Consider the following 23,291-nt stretch of genomic DNA (forward strand, 5'->3'; position numbering starts at 1 on the left):
TGAGCCTGTAACCTTATTGGCAAACTTGAAGAAAAAATGTTTGTCTGGTAAGTTGCTCCAAGAACAGCTGAACAAATTTATCAATAATTTTTTCAGTCTTTCAAAGTATGGTAAGTTTTCCTAATTAGTTAGCACTCTTAATTCTCTGAGAGCCAAGTGTGAAAATTTACACAACAATGAAGGCTATCTAACTAGTCCTTATACTGGGACAAAGCCTAGCAAGTTAACTGAGAGAGCTAGCAGTGCTTTGAAATCTAAGTTGTTAAAAGAGAAAGGGGAAAAGAGGAATCTTATGTGTGACAAAGTTCATTTAGTCATTTTAACCAAAAAAACTTTCTCCTTACTAAAAGCTTGTAACAAAATTAGGGCAGATAAACACGTTTTCACTTCTACAGAGAAAATTGATCCTAAGAAATCCGAAAATGATGGAAACCGCGTTTGGGATCCGGGTCCATTCACCTGGAGAAAGGGCTGTGCATTTATGTTTTTACAGAATAAAAATGATGGACTCCCTTTAAAAGGCTGCAACCACGTTTGGATAAAGATGAACAAGGAAGAGATGGAAAAGCCACCCAATATTAATCATAATTCATTTTTCAGGTTAATGACACCCCGAAGAGAGGGGCTATTTGTTTATATTTTCACAGGCAAAGGAGATGGGTGGATTTCTCTTCAGCCAGCAAGGCCCAGAAGAAAGCAGGGAAGCTGATGTGTGACCTGACCCCCCTGTCCTGTTACCGAAGTTATCCAAAACGTCAAGAAGACCTCACAGATTCCTGAGAATGGTGATTGCTGACTGCTGAGATATTTCTTCCATTGCTGATGCTGTCTAAGAGAAACTCTGGGACTCTATCATAACAGAACCTTTTATACAATAGTGCCTGGACTATTACTGCAGACTTTTGCTGAAAGGTCAAGATTTTGGAATGAAACCGCTCGCAGTGCCACTGGCCACAATTGTAAAGTGTTCACTTACATCAACCATGCTCTGCTTGTAACCCTTTCGAAAGATAGCATCCTCATCCTGAAGAACAGGATGGGGGCGTGGATCCCGGTGGAGATGGAGCGCAGATGGGAGAGCAGTCGGAATCGTCCTTCTTGATGCAAGCGGTGTCAGAGATGCTGAGAAGACCTCGCCGATTTGTGGGAATGCTGATCGCAGCTATAATCGGACTCATAGCCATTGCCACCACTGCTGCCGTCGCTGGGGCTGCTCTACGAGAGTCCATCAAGACTGACCATTTCATGCAGAAGTGACAAGTGGACTCGCATCAGCTCTGGGCCACTCAGGCAAAGTTGGACGATGAACTGGGGGGGAAAGTAGCGGAGCTGCAGCAAACTGTCCAGTGGTTGGGAGATCAAATCATGGACTTGCAACATCAGTTAATGCTGACATGTGATTGGAATGTAGCTGACTTCTGTATAACCCCTTATCCTTATAATAAGACATTGCATGATTAGGATTTAATTAGGAAACATTTACAAGGGTTTAAGGGAAACATTTCGTTAGATGTTGATCAGCTTAAAAAGGATATTTTCTATATATTCAGAGACAGGCTTGAGGCATCTCCTGGCTCTGATATAATTAAGCAATCGGTGAAGGGCATGCAAGGATTGGACCCTCGTGCTTGGGTTCAAAGTATTTCTCATAGCCTGGGTTCCAGCCTAACAGTGCTGCTCATTATCACAATTTTGGTCCTGGCTATCACGTGTTGCTTCTATAGAAAGCTAAGGCGTATGAAGGAGAATCACACGGCCTCTGTGGCACTTTTGAAGTTCGCGCATGAGGCAAATACCGTGAGGAGCAGAGAACGGGAAGAGAGGTTTAAGGACGAATCCTTCATTGTCTCACAAAGGAGCCTGGAAGGCTAGGTTTCTAGTGGTGGAGGGGGACCTCCACCCTTGTGAGTTGTAGGTAAGTCCTAATTACATTCTCATGACATCGTTCCTCACTTTACCCTCCTGTATGGTGCTGCTCTGAGGTTGTCTCTTACAAGCACATAGCTGGTTGCTGTGTGGCCGGCAGCTTGGACTATAGAAGCAGACATTCCTATTCGGCTCTATTTCCGCCCCCCCCCCCCCCACGGTATCCAATCTCTCTCATGCCTTCCTCCAATAGCAGATGGGCATAGGGGACTTTATCCTCCATGCCTGGATTCAAAATGTTTCTATTAAACCTGAATTTTTGGCTATATTAATTGGATCATGAAGTTTTGCCTTGGCAGCGTTTAATGTATAGAAAATAACAATATCGCCCATGTGGTTTTTGAATTTTATATATAAAATAAAAGGGGGACTTGTGGGGAGAGGTCAGATGCTTACAGACATCCACCCCGGGGGGCAGTTAGTCACCAGACTATATGGCAGGCCTCATTCCCTGCTACTGGGGACAATAAACTATTCCTCCTTAAGGCCTGTGACCAAGCATTCTCACCATACCAATAATCTCTATCAGTTGAGTCAAGGAACAGGCCAAACGGACTCTGTGACATCCAAAGTTAAGTTATCTGCCCATCTTATCATATGTATACCCCCAATCCCTCCTCTTGCTATTGCATGGATGTCCCTAGACCACCCCCTCTCACTACTGGATTACCTATGGCACAACCCCCCCCCACCTGAGATGTATGTCCTCACCTGTAATTAGGGGGCTTGCACATCCCCAGAGAATATAAAAAGCCTGGGCTAGCATTAAAGGGCGCTCTCTCTCCCTCCACGTGGACCATCAGGCGGGGCTGAGGTGAGCATGCTACCATGAATGGTGACTGACTCCATTTATTTCAATACGTCACTTCTATCTCTCATGCTCTCTATAACTTTACTATGATCTTTACTTATTATCGCTGTACAATTGTGCCTACTGGACCCGTAATGATGTGTTAGGGGCTGGCTTCCCCTGGCAGTCCTTCTCCAGGGACTGGTCTCTCCTCCTGCATGTCCAAAGTATGTAAGATGAAGTCTCTCCATCCTTGCCTCTAAGAAGCATTCGAACCATACTTCTTCCAAGACAGATCTTTGTCCTGTTGGCTAACCAGGATCCTCTGAACAGTTTTCTCCAGCCCCACAATTCACAGCCCTTTAAAGTCCAACTTCCACAGGCATAGAAGGCAATTCAAGATGCCACAGTTTGGGTCAGAAGCACCTTAGTCCTCAAAGTAGCAGTCTTGCTTTTCAATACTGAGACGTCCTGCAGCAGGTTCACCCAATGCAATGTGACCTCCTGACTGCTGCTTCCATGAGCATGGATTGTGGATTCAAGCAAGATAAAGTCTTTGACAACTGCAACCCTTTCTCCATTGATCATGATGTTACCTATTGGTCCTAGTGGTGAGGATCTGGGTCTTCCTTACATTGAGGTGTCATCCACACTGAAGGCTGCAACCCTTGATCTTCATCAGCAAGTGATTCAAGCCTTCATCACTTTTAGCAAAGAAGCTTGTGTCATCTACAAGACCACCCATCACCCATCTCCCCGGGTCCTAACACCAGCAGATCCGCACCACGAGAGATGGGCCATTGAACAGCCCCGCACCCAGCTGAAGATGAGGTGCTCAGCTCTTGAGGTTCCCCTAAAGCCGAGTTGGGGTGAGGCCATCACTTTATCTAAGGACTAGAACTGTGCAGGAGGCCACCAGCCCAGCACTCTCCGACTGTGGCCACCGACTCTGAAGTCACCTGTGTCTACAGGAACTTGATCGTGCACTACTATAAGGTGACCATTTCACAAGACAAGGTCAGCACCCTCATGAAGGCGGACAGACTGAATGTTGAACTCTTCTGGCCTTGTTTGTTCCTGAATGCCTTGGCCAACGCCAACATCAGGACCCTCATCTGCAATGGAGGTGGGGACCTGCCCTCTCCTCCACTGCCCCAGCTGAGGAGAAGAAAGTGGATGCAAAGAAAGAAGAGTTGGAAACATGCAATGATCACATGGGCCTTGGCTTTGTTGACGAACGCCTGTGTGTACCATGATCAAGAAGGAGGCTGAACTCTTGTCCAAACTGAAGAGAAAATAGAGGGCTGATGGTGGCCCTGGGAGGTGAGCTCCCAGGAATCAGACTTGAAGTTGGAGGTTGGAAGTTAACAAAGTTGAAAGGATAGCAAGGGCCCCCCATTCAAAGAAACTAGCCAACATGCAAAGACTCATAGCCACATATGGCGACTAACTATGATATTAGACCACACATAGATCAAAACTAGTGTCTGGCACACAGTCAGCCCTCAATACCTACTTGTTGAATTAGTGAGTATATATCTCTAAAAATAATCCTTCCCTGACCCCTCATTCACCTCCATCTCTCTTAGACACTCAGCTGCTAAGGATGAAACCCAGTGATGCTCTATTAAGAAATCAGGAGGAGCATTCAGGCTTTCATTCAGTCAGCTGTGCACTTCCCTCCAAATTCATTGCCATCCAGCCAACCCTGACTGGACTCAGAGCAATGCTAAAGGACAGAGTAGATCTGCTCTGCGGGGTTCTGAGCCTTTAAAGAAGCAGACAGCCTCATCTCCTCTCAAGTTACTTGGTTACCTTTGCCATTCAGTCTCCTGCCCCCTCCTTTTTAAAGTCCTGGCTTAGGCCTGAGCAGCAGAAGAAGCAGAGGAGTGCAAAGTGCTCTGTGAGAGTTCCCTTTCTAATGAAAGCCACACACCAGTCCTTTCCTTCCAGTGCCCAGTTGACAGCCAATGCCTGTCCCCAACCCCTTCCATCACCCCATCTTTTTCATCCTTTCCCGAGCACCAGAACCCCCAAAGTCCCACTCCAGAAAGACCAGTTGCTGGGGAGGCTTGAATCATAGCATATCCTCCATCAATTGACAGTTTTTCAAGTAGAGAAATTTAGCCAAGACTTTAAAGTCTGGTCCCTGACTGCCCTGGGATGACCATTTTATACACTGCTGTAGGCTCAGGGTCTAGAACGGGGCCTGGCACACACAAACACAATGTCGAACATAGAGTATAAGTATATGCAAGCCCTCTGTTTCTCATCGTCTTTGCTCCTTGTTCTCGGGAGCACTCCCTGCTCTAAGTTTCCCATAGTTCTTTCCAAAGAACATTTGGAGCAAGCACTGGTTGGCAGATTGGGACAGGCCAGGGCTGGTTTTCTCGCCTCCCTATATAATCCCTGCCTTTTCCCATTTGAGCAGTTTTTCGCAACTCCACACTCACATGGTTTACCATAACTAAGTACCACCTGTAACATGGGTTACGTTTTTATTTTATGAAAGTTGACTCATCATCATTACTATTATTTTGCTTAAAGATATTTTTTTAAAAGAAACATTATGTCATTGTATATCAATGCAGCACCAGCTTAGCAGCTCTCTGTGGATGGCAACCATCAAAACAAACACAAGGAAAACAAATCCGTGTAATTCAATGTGAGCCAGATTAATGTGGCTTGCTGAGCCTTCGAGGCTGTCCCACTAGAGCAGTGGTTCTTCGCCTTCCTCATGCCGTGACCCTTTAAGACAGTTGTGGTGACCCCGCCCCAACCATAAAATTATTTTCGTTGCTACTTCATAACTGTCATTTTGCTACTATTATGAATCAGGAGACCCCTGTGAAAGGGTCATTCAACCCCCAAAGGGGTCTCAACCCACAGGCTAAGAACCGCTGCCCTATTGGAAAGAAAGAGAGAGAGAGAGAGCGAGAATGTAAGGAGGAAGATGACTAAGTCTAAGAGAAATGTTGAAGGCAAACTAGACCCAAGCTGAAATTCTCTCTAGGAAATAATTAGAAGGATGGGATTACTTTTTAGCATTTTGTTGAAGTGTAATATACACGCAAAGAAGTGTACAATATAAATGATAAGTTCTCAGAAGTAACAGTGCCATTTAATCAGCAAGCAGATCAAGAAAGAAAGCATCAGTAGAGCCGGAAGCGCCCTTTACACATCTCTCCAGCTACACACCCCCTCAGGTGTCACCAGATTATCAGATGTCTGCTAGTACAGTTGTGTTTGGGACATGTTTTTATATTTCATATAAATGAAATTTTGCAGTGTGCACTCGTGTGTCTGGTTTCATTGGTTCAACTATGCCTGTGTGCTTCCTCCATGTTCCTGGGTGTGTTCTCCATCACATCCTCTCATTGTTGGACAGCGTTTCTTTGTATATTGTCGGTAGGCACCCACAAGGGCCTCTGGATGCCTAATGCTCCTGTGACAGAAAAGAGCAGCCCATTGTCATGCTTTCTTAGCTGGGCTCTTGGCCAGATCCTTGCAGAGATCTGCTAGGTGGGTGTGAACTCTAGACTTTTCAATTAGCGCCCAAAGCACTGGACTGCTGGACCCAGCAGGGGGCACTTCCCGCAAGGGACTACACTGCAGTTTGCTTCTCCATTCTACTGTTGCTATGCACTTGGGTAGGTTCCAGCCCTTGACTTTTACTAGTAGAGTTGCCATGACCTTTCCAGGACATTTTGTTTGTCGAGCATATGCACACATTTCTGTTGGGGATACACCTACAATTGGAATGACTAGGTCATAGGGTATGCTTGCATTCCGTTTCAGGAGTCAAGAAGTTTTGCCGAGTAAATGCGTCAATTTATACTGTCACCAACCGTGGGCAAAGGCTCTTCGTTCTCGCTGAAGTGGAAGACGACAATAGGTGAGATAAAGGGACTTGTCCAAGCAGGGTGGAGCTCTGAGAATGAGATGAAGGAAATGAACCTTGGTGGCGTTGAAGCAAGGGCTTTAATGCAGCATTATGGAAGCTAGGTGGATGGATGGGACCTGCTGTTTCCCCGCCAACCTAACAGGGGATTAATCAAATCAGCTCAAAAGTCAGCCCCTGACTGTGCCTTGACTGGGTCCTGATGAAATAGTTAAGGTTTATTGTGACAACGTGGCTGATAAACACATGTGGGGTTAATTGAAGGGCGGAAAGATAAATGGCTGGGTGAGCCTCGCCTTTCGAATTCTCAGGTCTCTTGCTTTCTGATGGTTGGACCAGGGTGCAGCTGCCTTAGCCAGTTCCCTGCTTTGGCTGGCAAGGCCCACTTCCTGAAAGACATCCCTGAGGAAAAGCCACATGGACCTACCCCAATGCAGCCCAGGGTGCTGGAGCAGTCGTGTGGAGACCCCTGCCAGCGCCGAGATGCTTGTATGCTCACTGATTGGGCTTTCCTCCTGCAGTCGGCATCATTGCGTGTGTTTTGTGAGATTGAGGAGGACTTTGTAGATTGGTGGCAGATATATGGGCTTGGGCAGCAGTGGGTTGGGATACTTTCTTAATGCACACTTACCCTTTATATAAAACTCTGTTTTATACATAGGCATTTCTGTGGATTTGTTTCCCTAGTTTACCCAGACTGACACACCTGAGCTTCTTCATCATCTCTTTCCACAGATGTAGTCCATCCAGCAAGGTCCATGTGTACAGTAATCTATTAAACTGCTGGGTAAGATATTTCCAGAAAATAAGTCATTGGTCTTGCAGAATGGAATCATATAATCCCTTACTTTGTTTATATCACCAAGACCATATTTTTCAACTACACCTCCTCCTCAAGTCAACTATTTTGTTATGTTTTGTATTTACCACCAAAGTAAAACTATCTACTACCCATTTTGCATGGTAATAATGTATGTCTGGCAGTAATGAATACTGAAGCCAGGGTAACATTGGCTGTGATGGTTGAGCCTAATGTCAATTTGGCTGGGCTATGATTCTCAGTAGATTAGCAATTATAAAATGAAAGATTTTGACAATTATGCAATCATGCAATTTGGTAGTTACACGATGATGTAGTCACCTTCTATTTTGTCATCTGATGTGTGTGTTCCTTGGCTTTTGCACAACACTGATTTTCATATAATGACTTGGTCATTAAGAAATCCTACTGGCACAGTGGTCAAGCGCTTGGCTGCTAACTAGAAGGTGATGGACGCCACCAACTGCTCCCCAGGAGAAAGATGAGGCTTTCTGTTTCCACTAACGTTTAAAGCCACAGAAACACAATGAGGCAATTCTACCCTGCCCTGCAGGTCACTGTGAGTCTTTAGTGGAACTGGTCTTTGAAAAGGAGCCGTGGTGGTGTCGTGATTATGCATTGGACTGCTAACTACAAGGTTAACAATTCCAAACTTCCAACTTCCCTCTGGAAGAAAAAGGAGGTTCACTCCCATAAAGGGCTACCAGCTCAGAAACCCAGAGAGGCAGTTATACCTTGTCCTACTGCATCACTATGAGTCAAAGTCGACTCAGTGAGGGTGACTTGCACTTTGGTCTGTGAAATCTACGTTTGGCAATCATCGGGGATTAGTTGTACTGCTCCTTGTTTGTATTCGTTTTCATATCTAATCACCAATAATTATCACTACAACTTGATTTCACATTCAAGCAATTTAAAATTCAATAAAAAGGCACACATTGATTGCACATTCCATCGATTTCGGGCAGCAGCTGTTTGTAAAAATATTAAGTTTCATCATTACTGGTACTTAAATCTGAAAAATAGTCATATCAGCTGGTCTTCCTTGTAGACATAATGATACAGAACCATCTCAAAATAATTTACTTGACAATGAATACAATGCCGTTGCCCTTCAATTTGTTGCTCCCAGCAGAGTAGACCATTTTTTATTCAAAATGGCCAACAGAAGTTGGTTTAAACCAGTGGTTCTCAACCTTCCTAATGCTTCTATCCTTTAATACAGCTCCTCATGTTGTGGTGACCCCAACCATAAAATTATTTTCGTTGCTACTTCATAACTGTCATTTTGCTACTGTTAGGAATCGTCATGTAAATATCTGACATGCAGGATGTATTTTCATCGATACAAATTGAACATAATTAAAGCACAGTGATTAATCACAAAGACAATATATAACTATATAATGTGAAATATGTGTTTCTAATGACAAATAAATGAAATTTGGCCTTGAAGCATGGTGTAGCATGGGTAACAGTCTTCTCACCGGGTACTCATATGTGGGTGTATCTGCATGTGGGCAGACCTGCCTGGAGACAGAGGATTGGTGTCTCGGTTGCAAATCCGAGATATTGTGTTTTCCAATGGTCTTAGGTGATCCCTGTGAAAGGGTTGTTCAGCCCACAGGTTGAGAATTGCTGGTTTAAACAAACTAAGACATAAGCTATTGATCCCCAATTGTTCCATTTCCTTTTTGACCACTTCCAGTTTTCCTTGAGTCAAGATGCTGAAGGCTTTTCCCCTTCCATGTCATCAAGTGTGAGTCTTCTGAGAAGACAGTTCTTCCCTGGTCATGTTTTCAGTGCATTTCAACCGATGGACTCACCTCATGATGACAGTATGAAACCTACCAGTAGGGTAGCCAAAGGATTCATGGTCATGTGAATGATGATAAACCCTAGTGGGGGGGATGGGGGAGAACTGTCACAAGATCCAGTTTGGTGGCTGGGAACCTCATCACCTTTTCAGGCAGGCCTACAGAATTGGGCAAAAAACCATGATTGGGCACCAGTGGTTTAGATGCCTTCCAGTCAGGTGCAACACAGCGCGATCCATGTTCCACTTGCACAAAACATGACTTAACCCTTTGCCGTCCTCCCAGTTTGTAGGGTTGCAGGCGCTATGTCACTCCACCTCAGATCAAGCATGCTGTTCTCCAGGGTCTGGGCCCTTCTGGGAACATGGGATACACACACTGTAGCAAATTAGAAAAGTGTACGGGATTAGTTCAGGCCTTTTGAACCCCTGACGACTTGGTAGTCGTGGTATGATGCTGCCCTGGTACCCCAATGTCCATTAAGGGCATCCTCAACAAGTTCCCCAAGGGCAAGACTGCCACTCCCAGGGCTGGCTAAACAGCACACACAGCCCCACACTCACCCCAAAGCAAACCAAACTCTCAGCCCTCGAGTTGACTCTGACTCATAGTGCACCTACAAGATAGAGGGAGACTCCGTCATAGGGGTTCTGAGCCTGTGCATCTTTATGGAAGACGACAGCGTCATGTTTCTCTCACCGAGCAGTTGCTGGGCTCGAACCACAACATGGTGCAGGTAACTGCTCCAGGTTCTCCCACGAGGCCACCAGCACCCCTTCCAGGATTTGGCTAAGGGACGTGTGTTGGACTTTCAAACACACACTGCCTGGGGACAAAAGGGCTGCCTCGCTGCTGCTGCTGGTCAGTGGTGGGGAAGAAAGTGAATGGAGGCTGAACTTAACATGGAGACAGGGCTCCCACTGTAACCCCCAGCCCTCCCCAAACCCAGGGCTTCAGAACGTAAGCTCCAGGACCAATTCAAATAGGTTCACAGGCCTGGGTCCTAGGAGTTAGGGCAGCAACTTCTCTTTGGGGGAACACAATTCAGTCTGTTCCATCTTCCCTCTCTGTTCCTGCTCTCCCAGTCCCATTTCCTCCCAGAATCCCACAGTGGGCTGTTCCCAGCTCACTGCCTCACCAGATGGCAGCTGGCCAGGCACGCCAGATCCTCTCTGTTCCTCCGGGACAGGGCCGGAAAAGGTGCCCCCAGAGGCCTCTTGGAGAAGAAAGGAGTGCAGGCAGCAGAGGGAGGCAGGGCAGATGCCAGGGGTCAGAGCTGGCTTCCCAGAAACGGTTTGAAGCAGGGCGCAGCGCCTGTGACAAATGGGAGTGGAGCTGCAGCCTGCACTCCATGGGGCTCCCCCTCCTCCTCACTGCAAGCTTTTCTTTCGAGGGACAAGACTCCATCTGTTTGGTGATACTCTATCTGGAATCGTTAAATAAACCTTTCAGGCCCTGGCAAACAACAGCCCATCTTACTCCAATGAAGGAGCCCCTGAAACACAGCCGACTTCTTAATCCTAAATCTGTCTACAGGAGTGGCCCCTCTCCTCCTCCCCCTCCTTCCCAGCAAGCTCCTGCTCCCCCACCCCGGCTCTCAACTCCCAGAAAGACTACACACACTCATGCAGGCATTTGGAAGGTGGGTCACTTTCGGCCTCTCTGGACTCTGACCTATTTTTGAGTTTGAATCATTGAGTTTACTTTTAGGATTGCTCATATTCATTCTCTCTCCCCTGCCCTCTCTTCCCAGGAGTTCTCCCTCTCTGGACTCTTGCTTGCTTGCTCAATGGCTCTCAGCCACACAATAGTGTCTGAGCAAACCCGTTCAGGCCCCCGCAATTATCTCATCTCGCCATGACCCCCACCCTCGCCCTCCTGAGAAGGGAGGAGGCCAAACAAAGCAAGTTGAAGCGCCCCAGCCAGCTTTTCCAGGGTCCTGGCAATGTGCAACCACAAAGTCATTTGCTCAGCTGGCCCTGTCTCACCCTCCAGAGGCACCCACCCCCCTCCCTTTTGTGGACCCCCACCCCCACCCCAAGAGAACGCAACAACCGCAGCAACAACAAAAGCAGGGTCCTTCAGGCAGCTGAAACCCAAGTGTTCAGCAAAGGTGGCTGCCATGCAGACTGGAGAATCTGGGTGTCCAGCTGAGTACACAGCCCTCTCCCCACTTGGCCCGCTCCCTCCCCTCCCATTCCCACCCCAGCTCCGATTCCATTTCCAAGAAATCTGTTGCCTCAGCAGGGAGTCCTGAAAGCAAGCAGTAGTAGTGGTGTGTGCTCATTTGGTCTCTTACAGAAATTGCAGTTTGGTGGTGGTGTGCTGTGAGTGTGAACTACACCCCTGCGTGTCCCACCTGGGGGAGGGCTGTGTGGTTGACACACTGCAATTTTCCAGGCCAGCCTTGCTCTCTGTGGCTCTGTAATTACCCTGCAGCCTCTCCCCTGGGAGAGGGGTGGTGTTTGCCACAAATGCTGAGCAGAGACTTGGGGGTTGGGGGTTGACTGTAAGGGAATGATGAGAGAATCCAGCTCAGGAAGGGGGCCCCTGGGGGACAGGGACGGCTGTCAGAGAACACTGCCCAGGGGAAAGGCAGGACCCTCTATTTCGTTGGTCTTTAAAAGCAACAAAAACAACTGTGTATGGATGAATGATTGCACACCTGACCAGTTTTCAACTCAACTACTCAGACACATTTTGTTTCGTGTAGTTAATTGTGATCTCCATGCTCTTCAGAGGCTAGTTTGAGGATCTGGGCAGCTTTTTCAAAACTTCCTCACTGCCATTGAGTGGATGCCAACTCATAGGCACCCTACAGGACAGGGTAGAACTGCCCCGATGGGTTTCTGAGACTGTCACTCTTTGCAGGAGTAGAAAACCTCATCTTCCTCCCAGGGAGCAGCTGTTGGTTTTGAACTGCTGACTGTGTGGTTAGCAAGCAACCCAATGCAATGGCCACAGCACCGTCTGGGCTCCTCGGGTAGCTCTTTAAGGGAGGTCAACCCTCCTCATTATTATTATTGATATTATTGCATTATTTTGATCCTGGCAAGGATCCTGCCTTCTAGAAGTCCTTCCAGGCAAACCCAACTAGCCTGTTCCTTATGCCCGCACTCAGGGGTAGAGCTACATCCACATTGTTCTAAGGTCTAAGTTCACGTTGCCTTGGCCTCCTTTGTGTGCTCGGCACCCATCTCTTCCATCTGCTCCGTGGCACAGAAAGTTCTGTGGGGGCAGGAGTTGGTCTTCTTTGACTCCTGGAGTGCAGAGCTAATCTCAAGTTATGTTTTCTAAACTCCAGCCATTCAGGAACTTCCTCCTAATTTTTGTCATATCTTTCAACCTCCTCAATGACTAGTTCCTGAATATTTGCCTTGTAAATAACTCACTGATTTCATTTCAGTAAGTTTAGCCTTGACGAAAGCATTAATATCCACAAAAGCATATATTGAACGAGCTGTTTTTCTTCCTACACAAGAGAAAATGTATAACTTTTAAATAGAAAGTGTCCCTTGGAATACCAGTGTCAATCAGGCGTATACCACAGAGTGCCATGATATATAAAGGATATTTCCTTCTTTTAATAAATCATGTTATTGGGGCTCTTACAGCTCATAAAAATCCATACATCAATTGTATCAAGCAAATTTGTACATATGTTGCCACCATCTTTTTCAAAACATTTTCTTTCTACTTGAGCCCTATGGTATCAGTTCCTCTTTTTTCCCTCCCACCCTTGTGGCCCCTTGAAAAATTATAAATTATTATTTTTATATCTTACACCAGGGGTGCTCACACTTTTTCAGCATGTGAGCTTACTTATAAAATGATCAAGTCAAAATCATCTGCCAGCTACAAAAATGCAAAATATATATTTATTTTAATTAATTTATTATATTTATTAATAAATGCATTGAGGATTCTTTATATGTACAGTGTATGTTTATGTACCTTGCATAACCTCAAGTCCATATTGCACAACACAACACAATTAACTATGTACATTTTTTGTCATTGCCTGAGTTTACTCTGATGACTTGCACTGAATGGAATGAGCCAGGGATGCACAGTCCGGGTGGCAGCTGCTGACAGCCAGCCTCAAGCACACTCCCAACTGACCATCAGTCATGGTGGAACAGTACTTGGACTCAATGATCTTTATGTGGGAAAAGGCTGACTCACATAAATAAGTAGAGCTGAATAATGCAGGCAAGGAGGTAGCACATTTTCTCATGTTTGGGTACTTTCCCTCTGGGAGTAAGTTCCTGAACTGTTCATGTGCTCTGGACTTCAGCTGAATGTTGGCTTATAGTGTCAAAATCTCCCATTCTGTATGAAAGTGATACATTTTTGTCTTCTTACTTGGTCCAGCTCCCCCACTCATTTTAATACCCTTTCTTACGTTTAAGAGGGGAAAAAAGCAAGGTCTAAAAATTGGGAATAACTTAGCGTGTCAGTTTTGCTGCACTTAGCGCAGTTGTTTGCACGTGCGTTTGACACCTAAGACTGCATCTGATTGGCTGTGCTGTATATCAATTAAGTGACAGAATTGCTGATAGGCCTATGTCTATTTGTTTAATGCCATGTGATCTACCCACACTACATTTTAGATTGACTAGTGGATCGTGATTAACGTATTGAGCACCCCTGTCTTATACCATCCACTGTCTCCTTCACCCCATTTCTGTTGTTCATCCCCCTGTGGGGGGATTAATACATCTATCATTGCAATCGGTTCCCCCTTTCTTTTCCTTCTTACCTCAGCTTACTCCTACCCTCCTGGCATTACTACTCACATTACTGTGCCTGAGGGATTTATCTGTCCTGGATTCCATGTGTCGAGAGCTCTTATATGTACCAGTGTACATGCTCTGGTCCAGCCGGATTTATAGCAACTGGGGTCATGATAGTGGGGGAAAGGAAGCATCAAAGAGCCAGAGGAATGTTGTGTTTTGTCAGTGCTATACTGCACCCTGACTGGTGGCTGGCTTGTCCCTTCCTTGTGACCCTTCTGTGAGGGGATGTCCAATTGTCTACAGATGGGCTTTGGGTCTCCACTTTGACCTACCCCCTCATTCACATTGATATGATTATTTGTTTTGGGTCTTCTGATACCTGAACCCGACGGCACCTTGTAATCACACAGGCTGGTGTGCTTCTACCATGTAGGCTTTGTTTGCTAGGTGGCCGTTTGTTAACTTCACGCCTTATAAAGGATAGTTCAATCTTTTGACTGGGTTAAAACAAACAGCAACAATTGTCGGCTGGTCCCCATCTGCAAAATGGGAACAGTAGTGCCTGCTCCCCCTTCCCAAGATGACAAACACCTCCCGAAGATCAAAGAACAGTAGAAAGAGCTACCAAGGAGAAAGGGAATTTGTAATAGAAGGCGTTGCTAGGAGAAAGTCATACGCTTTAATAAGCTTGAGAATTGCTGTAACGCATATATTGCTAAAAGGAGAGACGGGTGCTGTGCGTGCTCAACAGAACAGGAGTCCTACACCAGAAACCAAGAGGGGGCTACAGCTGAAATCATAGAGAAACATACAGGCTAATAGAAGAAACAGTACAAACGCACAAGAGAAAGCACAAATGAAAAAGCTTAAAGAGCCCTGGTGGTGTAGTGGTTACACATTGGGCTGCTAACTGCAGGGGCATCAGTTCGAAACCGCAAGCTGCTCTTCCAGAGAAAGATGAGGCTGTCTAATCTGGTAAAGAGCTACAATCTCAGAAACTCACAGGTGCAGTTCAACTTGCCCTACAGGGTCGCTGTGAGTCGGCATCGACTCTGGCTGTGAGGATGGAGAACAGTGATCCTGATTATAACTCTACAGAGTCACGAATCCAATGGCGTCCTTGGGTGATGCAAACAGCTAAAGTACTGGACTACGAACCCAAAGGGTGAGCATTCGAGTCCACCCATAGCTGCCTCAGAAGAAAGGCCTGGCAATCTACTTCCAAAAAGTCAGCCGCTAAAAACCCTCTGGAGTCTCCCTGGGCCAGAATCAACTTGAATGGCAATTGAGTGGCTGGTAACAAATGCAAAGCAAGGAACAGGATGAGCCCCTGGAGAGATATGGGGGGAGCTACATATGCAGCCTACATCATGGGCTGGGAAGGCTTCCTGGAGGTGGTGTGAGCGTCCCAATTCTGGCTGCTTGATTGTGAGGATGTCTACAGTTCTCTGCTTCCACCTCCACCTGACCTCCTCCTCCCACACTGAGTTGCAGTTGTAGAGGGCTGGTGCCTGTTGGAAACTTCTGGAAGCTGCCAGCCATTGACAGGGCATCCAGGCCATCCCCAGTGAAACCTCCTCTCTTGATCACTACTGGGAATCATTTCTCTCTCTCCTCTCTGCTCTGTGTCACGGTGCAATCATGTCTGTCTCTTCTCTGGTTGTTGCATTCTGCCACCCTCCAGCTGATCCTAGTTGGCCTCTCTCTCTCTCTCTCTCTCTCTCTCTCTCTCTCTCTCTCTCTCTCTCTCTCGCTGCTGCTTTTCCTCCCTCATTGGTATCGTCATTGAGGATATGTTTGCCATTCCCCCTGGCATTGCGGGCTGGAAACCTCCTTCTGTGACCCAGCTCCTACAGAGAAAAGCCTCTAGGGACTCTGTGGGCAAGGGACTTGAATGTATCATGTCCTGGGGGCTGGGTCGTCACAATGACCAGGTGTCTACCCACTACACACACCACATACACCACACACACACACACCATACACACACACACCACACACACACAACATACCACACACACACACCACACACACACAACATACCACACACTCACACACCATACACACATACCACACACACACCACACATTCACCTACACACACTCACATACACACATACCACACACCGCACACACACACCACACACACACACACACACACACATACACACACACTGTCCGGAGCTAAGGTGTAGCACCGGGCATCTTTCCAATACTTTCCAAATTGAACCTCCTGCCCAAGAGCCAGAACGTGGAATCAATAATTATTTCCATCCACATCTTTACAACGTAGTAAACAACCCGAGCCCAGCCAAGCCAGTGACCTCTGTTTCTGCTCTTTGTCCAGATGGCTGCTCTCGGATCTTCCTGTGTCAAGGGGCACTGGATTCAAACCTGGGGTTGCACTCACAGCTTGAAAACCACAGAAAGAGCACAACATACACTTTAAAGGGGGTCTGGTGGGGGCTCCAGTGCCAGCTCTCCGGAAAACCCACAGCAAGAGTCACTATGGTGCTCAGAGCTTCCCTGTCCTCATCCACAAAAAGGGTAAGGCGTGAGTGGACTCAGTCCATCCAGTCCTCTGGGCGAAGCCTGGCTCGACACGGGGTCAGCTACATATTAACCAAACCTGCTGCTGGGTCTCTTCTGGAAGGCACTTGGCCTCTTGAAGCCATCCTCTAACTTTGAAAACTTGGGTTCAGACTACAGGGTGCACACTAATATGGGATGCCCAGCATTTTTCAGGAGCCCCTGAGGAGTACAACTGGTTAACATGCTTAGCTGATGACGGAAAAGTTGGAAGATCTAGTCCACCCCGAGGCACCATTGAAAACCCTGTGGAGCTCAGCTGACTCAGCCACCGCATGAGTCAGCGTCAAATCAATGGACACTCATAGCGAGTTGTATTCTCAGGAACATCTAACTACCCCCACATCCCACTTCTCCCCTGCCCATAACAACCTCAGGCCATCCCCACGCCGGCACAGCACCTCTGCAAAGAAAGGGTCACCTGCAGGTGTGCCTCCTGTGCCCACCCACTTGCCCCTCTTGGTCGTGGCTGCCCGGAAGAGGACCTTCCCTCTGGGTGGAAATATCCGTGTTTTCTAGGCCCCGAGTTTGACCCTGCAGAGTCAATATTTTTCAGGGTGAGCGCAATGTCATGTAACCAGTGGAGTTGTTTATCACTCTGTCCCCGTGCCACCGGGTCCCAGATACTCTGGCCACAGTGCGATGGGAGTGGGTGGATTTCAACAGTCCATCCGGCTGTCCCAATACTCACCCAAGGCACTGGTGAGGATGCAGGACAGGTTTGGGGGACCCACGAGCAATTTTCCCCTCAGTACTTCACAGTCGCTCCCAAGGCTAGACAGGAATAAATTGTGACCTTTCCCCAAAGCTGGCAGCCAGTCACCTGCCCTCCCACCCCCACCCCCACCCCCACTCCCGCCCTCTGTGGGTCTTGGCCGTAGCACACGCATTCCAGGGCTAATCTGATTCTCTCCACTAGACGATGGAGCCCTGGAGGGGGTGTTTCTATAAAAGTAACATTTTCTGTTGCCATCTCACTTAAAAATGACTAGAGAGATTTCCCCCTAATTCGGAGGGCTTGTTTCAAATTATTTAACTTAACATACTGGCTGTTGGGGGGTAAGGGCGGGAGGAGGGCTATGTAAAATTTCCTTTGCAGCGAGTGGCCTGGCGGGGGCACCCCCAAGGACTGAGTGGGTAAGGAGCTTATAAAAGGTATAAAGAAAGGCCAGATAGACATCTGATTAGGAGAGACACTGTCCCTAGCCAGTCAAGGAGCATAGAAGATAAACCTCTCTGCCCCTCCTCTGAACACGACCCCCAAATGAAAAGTCACTAGAACCTTCACTCCAAAAGTTAGAATGGGGTCACTTCGCACGTGGATGACTCTCTATAGTGGTGGGGATTTCTCCATAGAACCACGGTTAATGGCTTTTTAAGGAGTCCTGGTGACCATGTTTAAGCTCTTGGCTGCCAAACAAAGGGTTGGCGGTTCAACCCCCCCCCACCCCCCCAGCTGCTCAGCAGGAGAAAGATGAGCCTTGAAAAACCCAAGAGGAGTTCTTCTCTGTCCTACGTGGCCACCGTGAGTCAGAATCAACTCATCCCTGGCAATGGGTGATTTGGTTTTTTTTGGGGGGGGAAACATCAAAGAGGCTGGCTAGCTCATGGCAGTCATCCAGAGGAGAGGAGGGGAGAACTAAGGAGAAGGAGGAAGAGAAGAGCAGGGAGCCCCCTTTGCAGAATTTATAAAAACCATCCCATTCAATCCTCACAAAAAGTCTACAGAGCAAGTTCTCACCATTCCGGCTTTCCGGAGGAGAAAGGAAGGTTTTGAAAAGTCAAGGTGAGCGCCTCCCAGCAGTAGAGCTTGCAGAAAGCATCAATCATGTGAGCTGTCCTTGCTTCAACCGAGGCACTTCCTACAGATGGCTTCTCATCAACTCACCATTCTTATGACCCTGCCTTTGTCACTTCCTTGATTACGCATATCCTCTGTATCCTCCACCGGAGCAGATGCCAGTCCCTTGCCAACTGATGCCAATCCGTTGCTTGACTGAAATAAGATGACAGGTGGCGTACTTAATTCATAAAGGTTCTGAAATTGACAAAAACCTGCTGAAAGCCCTTGAGAACTGTCGAGGTTTTTGAATGCCTTGAACTAACCTACTATGCACCAGACTTGCTTTATCTGCTTGGGAAAAATCGGTGGGCAAAGCAGAGGACTATCTCTGCTCTGGCGGAGCTTGGACCAAGAAGTGGGACAGGCAGACCCCAGGGCCGGGGTTTCTTTGCTACCTTCCTCTTAAGAAAAGGGATCCAACTCCAGTCTGTTCTCCGTGTTGCTGCCAGAAGACAAATCTCATCAGCGTAAACCCTTCAGTAGTTTCCCAATGCCCCGTTCAGCCTTAGACCACAGCGATTTGCCCTCCTTCTCGAACCATCTACATTCCCTGTGGCCCAAGCCCATTCAAAAGCTGTGTGTTTCCTTAGGAGACTCTTCCCTTCCTCTTATACCAGCAGCCTCTTCCTTCCATTGTCTTCTTGGTCATCATAGCCTTTTGGAAGGCGTCTCCTCCCTGTGCCAACCCCCCCTTCCTACCAAGCCTTCAAGCACCCCCAGCCTCTCTGCAGCCCCCCTGATAGTCTTTCACAAGTATCTGTGCAAGTATCTGTTGAATGCCTGTCTCCCCCAGACTAGAAGCTCCTTGGAGATGCTCTAAGGGAAAAAAGGGACAAGAAATTTCAAATTGAACTCACAGAGACATATCTACTCTATGAAGTAGAACAAAGACAATCCATGTGCGTGAGGGAGACCAAGGGCACAAGGGCAGAATTTACGATGGGCAGGGTTTCCAATGGCATCCCAGGGGTTACGGAAACGTGGCCACTTAAATAGGGCATGGGGATGCAGAAGAAACTGTCACAGAGGCACCATGGGCAGCAGAGCAATGCGTCACAGTTACAGGCAGGACTACAGAAGTAGGGAGGGGAGCACGATTGGGACACGTACATTATGCCAGACAGGACAGGACTCATGACTACGAGACCCTCTCTCACTGGGAGTTGATTCGAACACACAGCTGTCCTGCAGGACAGGGCAGAACTCTCCCCGTGGGTTTCAAGACTGTTAAGTCTTTGTGGGAGTACAAAGCCTCCTCTTTCTCTAGAGGAGCAGCTGGCAGTTTCAAACCACTGACCCCTGCAGCTCCACGCAACATCGACTCTGCCACCAGGACTCTGAGACTATGGCACCAATACCCATTGATGATACATCTAGGGAGAGACGGGACCTCCCTGAGCTGGTGAGGGGAGTGGCAGCCATCTACTTTCAAATACTCTGCCTGAGGGCAGCGCCTTTCACAGCACCTTACGGCATGTGGAGACTCAAAATAAACTTAGGGCGCTCACTATCACCCATATTGCTGTTGAGGCAAGTTAAGTGGGTTCCCACTGTGTGCACCTGGACAAAACATAGCCAGGCCCATCATTACAGGCACCTCCATGTTCCCAAGCACGATGTCCTTTTCCAAGGACTGATCTCTCCTGGTAGCATGTCCAAAGTAGGTGAGATTAAGTCTCGCCATCCTTCTTTTGTGTTTTTGCTTTGGCTTTGTTCTGTGTTTTGGCAGAGACCTCATTTATTGAGCATTTACTAGGTGTCGGACACAGTGCGAGGCACTTGGAATCCCTGTGAGGACTGACCTTGTCCAGAGGGACCTGTGACTCAGGCAGGGTTACATGGCAGAGATACACCCAGCCCTGCCTCCTCAAGGGTAGAAGGCATCTGACTTCAAGCCAGTTCTTCGGTCAGGAGGCCGCATTTTCTTCTTGTTTGTGGAATCCTTGCCCTGGTCCCCGGAGAGCCTCTCCTGAGCCCTCCCCCAGGGAGCCATGCTCACTGCCTCAGGATGGTTCAGAGCACTCTGGCTGGTGAGAGCCAAGGGAACAGGGTGTCGGTGAGTGGTGAGCGTTGTAATGCCCATAAACTCCACGCATCTTGGCTCTGAAATCCTCTCGGTCTCCCTCCAGGTCATAGATTCCAGGGTCTGGATGGCCCGGGAATACACCTCCAATGTGTTGGCATGGAAGGCCCGCCTCAATGGTGACAAAGTTCGAAAAGATTTTTTTTTAATTCCTTCAGCTTCTCCTTCTGAAAGGCATCGCTGGTCTGTCTCCTCCAGCTGCCGTGTGTGGCGCAGCTGGCGCCCACGGAGGCCCTCTGCACGCTTGTCTCTGCCTGGGAGATCATTTGCTGCTTCCAGGGGGCACTTCTGCCTCAGTTTCCCCAGCTTTTCCAGCTGCTTGATCTCATGATTTCGGACATGTTTGGACATCTTGATCTCAGCCTGGGTCTGCTTTGTCTGCGACTCATACAGTTTCAGGGGCTTGACGATGATCTTGGTCTCTAGCCCCTTGACCCCAGCCCGCCCCGTAGTCTTGCCCTTGGGATGGGTCCTTGGTGAAGTTCCTGAGGGTGGCCGCAGGTCAGGGTTTTTGGTGATGACAGAGTCACTGAACTGTTTGGCCTTGTCCCGAAGGCAGGCCGTCCTGCAGGTGTGGGAGGATAGATAACACAAGCAGAAACAGCCAAAGTCTTTCTCGGACTCCATCGCCCCCACCTGGCCGTCCCTGCAGAGACAGAGGCCTTAGTGTTCCCCTGAGTGGGGATCCCAGCAGTCCAGAACAGCTGACCCTTCCAAGGCCACTGAAAACGGGATTCCCCAAATGGGACACCCTGTGCCAGGCACCTGCCCAGTCTCCGCCAGCCCCTGTAAGTTGGCATCATTGACCAATTAAGGCCGGTCAAGGAAGATGCCATCCCTCCTTCTAAGGAACATATTCTAGTTGCACTTCTTCCAAGACAGATTTGTTTGCTTTTTTAGCATCCACAGTACTTTCAATATTCTTCTCTAGCACCATAATTGAAATTAAAAATTCTTCAGACTTCCGCATACAAGGTTCACTTTTCACGTGCATATGAGGCCATTGAAAATACCATGGCTTGGGCATCTCAGTCCTCAAAGTAACATTCTTACATTTCAACATTTTTAAAGAGGTCTGTGCAGCAAATTTACCCAATGCAGTGCCTCCTACGATCTCTTGTCTGCTGCTTCCACGAGGGGCATTGATTGCGGATGGGACAAAATGAAATCCTTGACAACTTCAATCTGTTCTCCATTTATCATGCTATTATCTATCAGTCCAGTTATTAGGATTTTGGTTTTCTCGAGACCGAATTGTATTCCACACCGGAGGCTGCAACCTTGCATCTTCATCGGCAAGTGCTTCCAGTCCTCCTCACAGTCAGCAAACAGCCTGTGTCATCTGCACACCACGGCTGTAGATTAGCCTGCCTTCAATCCTGAAGCTTTGTTCCTCTTCATATAAACCAGCTTCTCAGATTATTTGCTCAACATACAGATTGATTAAGTATGGGGACGGGAGACAACTCTAATGCACATTTCCCCCGATTTAAAACCAGGCGGTATTCCCTTGTTCCGTTCCCACAGTTGCCTCTTGATCTATGGACAAGTTCCTCACAAGCACAATAAAGTGTCTGGAATTCCCATTCTTCCCAAGGCTACGATCCACACACTTGAGTAAAGCTCATTCCGGTCTCCTCTGCTTTCCATCAAGATCCACCTGACATTAGTGATGCTATCCCTCTTGCCATTTCCAGCTGGAATTTTTGGCAGCTCCCTGTCCATGTACGGTTGGTTGCAACTGTTATTGAATGACTTTCAGGAACATTTTACTTGCATGTGATATCAAGGATATTGCTCTATAATTTGAGCATTTTCTTGGGTCACTTTTCTTTGGAATGGGTTCAAACGTAGATCTTGTTCAGTCAGTTGGCCAGGTAGCTGTCTTCTAAATTCCCTGGCATAGATGAGTGAATGCTGCCAACACTTCATCAGCTTTCAGAAACTTTTCAGCCCGTATTCCATCAACTCCCGAAGCTGTGTTTTTGGCTAACGCCTGCAGTGCACTTTCAACTTCTTCCTTCAGCACCACTGATTCTTCATCGTGTTGAAACCGCTGAATGTTGATTAGATCTTTCCGGTCCTGTGACTCTGTGCAGTCTTTCCACCTTCTTTTGATGCTTCCGGCATCGTTCAAAAGTTTGCCCAGAGGAGCTTTCAGTATTGCACCTGGAGGTTTGGCTTTGTTCTTCAGTTCTTTCCGTTTAAGATATGCCAGGCAAGCTTTCCCTTGTTTGGTTGTCTAACTCCAGGTCTCTGCACATTTCACTCTCACGCCTCATCTTCTTGAGGTGCCCTTTGCATCATTTCTTCCATTTGTCTTCACTACTTCACGATGAAAAACTGCTTTCGGAGTCTCTTCTGATCTTCAACTGGGACCCACTAAACAAGCAAACAAACAAACTCGCTGCTATGATGCCAACTCATAGCAGCTCCGTCCTCAGAGAGGATGGACAGGGCCGAGCTGTCCCTGTGAGTGCCCAGTCTTTCTCCCAGGGAGCAGGCTGGTGGTTTCAAACTGCTGACTTGGCAGACTGCAGCCCAACTCATAGCCATTATGCCACCAGGGTTCCTAAACTTGTACCAGAAGTATCCCATTAACCATGGTTAGTCTTCCCTGCATGTATAGTGTTCTTCCTATACTTCATATTAGATGACATGGTATATAAACATCTGATCCTCACTCTTGTGCACACACCTCACCCAGGTGACTCTCAGCACTGAACATATGCTGTTCCCGTCACACCTTCATCCTCATTTCCGACCTTTTGGCTCCCACAACTC

The 23,291-nt window shown here is 47.6% G+C and overlaps 1 pseudogene; it reads right to left on the bottom strand.

The window, feature by feature from the left end:
* Window positions 1–20,427: 20,427 nt before the first annotated feature.
* Window positions 20,428–21,134, bottom strand: LOC142424864 (CBY1-interacting BAR domain-containing protein 2-like; annotated as a pseudogene).
* Between the last annotated feature and the right edge of the window lie 2,157 nt (window positions 21,135–23,291).

The sequence above is a fragment of the Tenrec ecaudatus genome, chromosome 13 (genome assembly GCF_050624435.1).
Source record: "Tenrec ecaudatus isolate mTenEca1 chromosome 13, mTenEca1.hap1, whole genome shotgun sequence".
In the NCBI taxonomy this organism is placed as follows: Eukaryota; Metazoa; Chordata; class Mammalia; order Afrosoricida; family Tenrecidae; genus Tenrec; species Tenrec ecaudatus.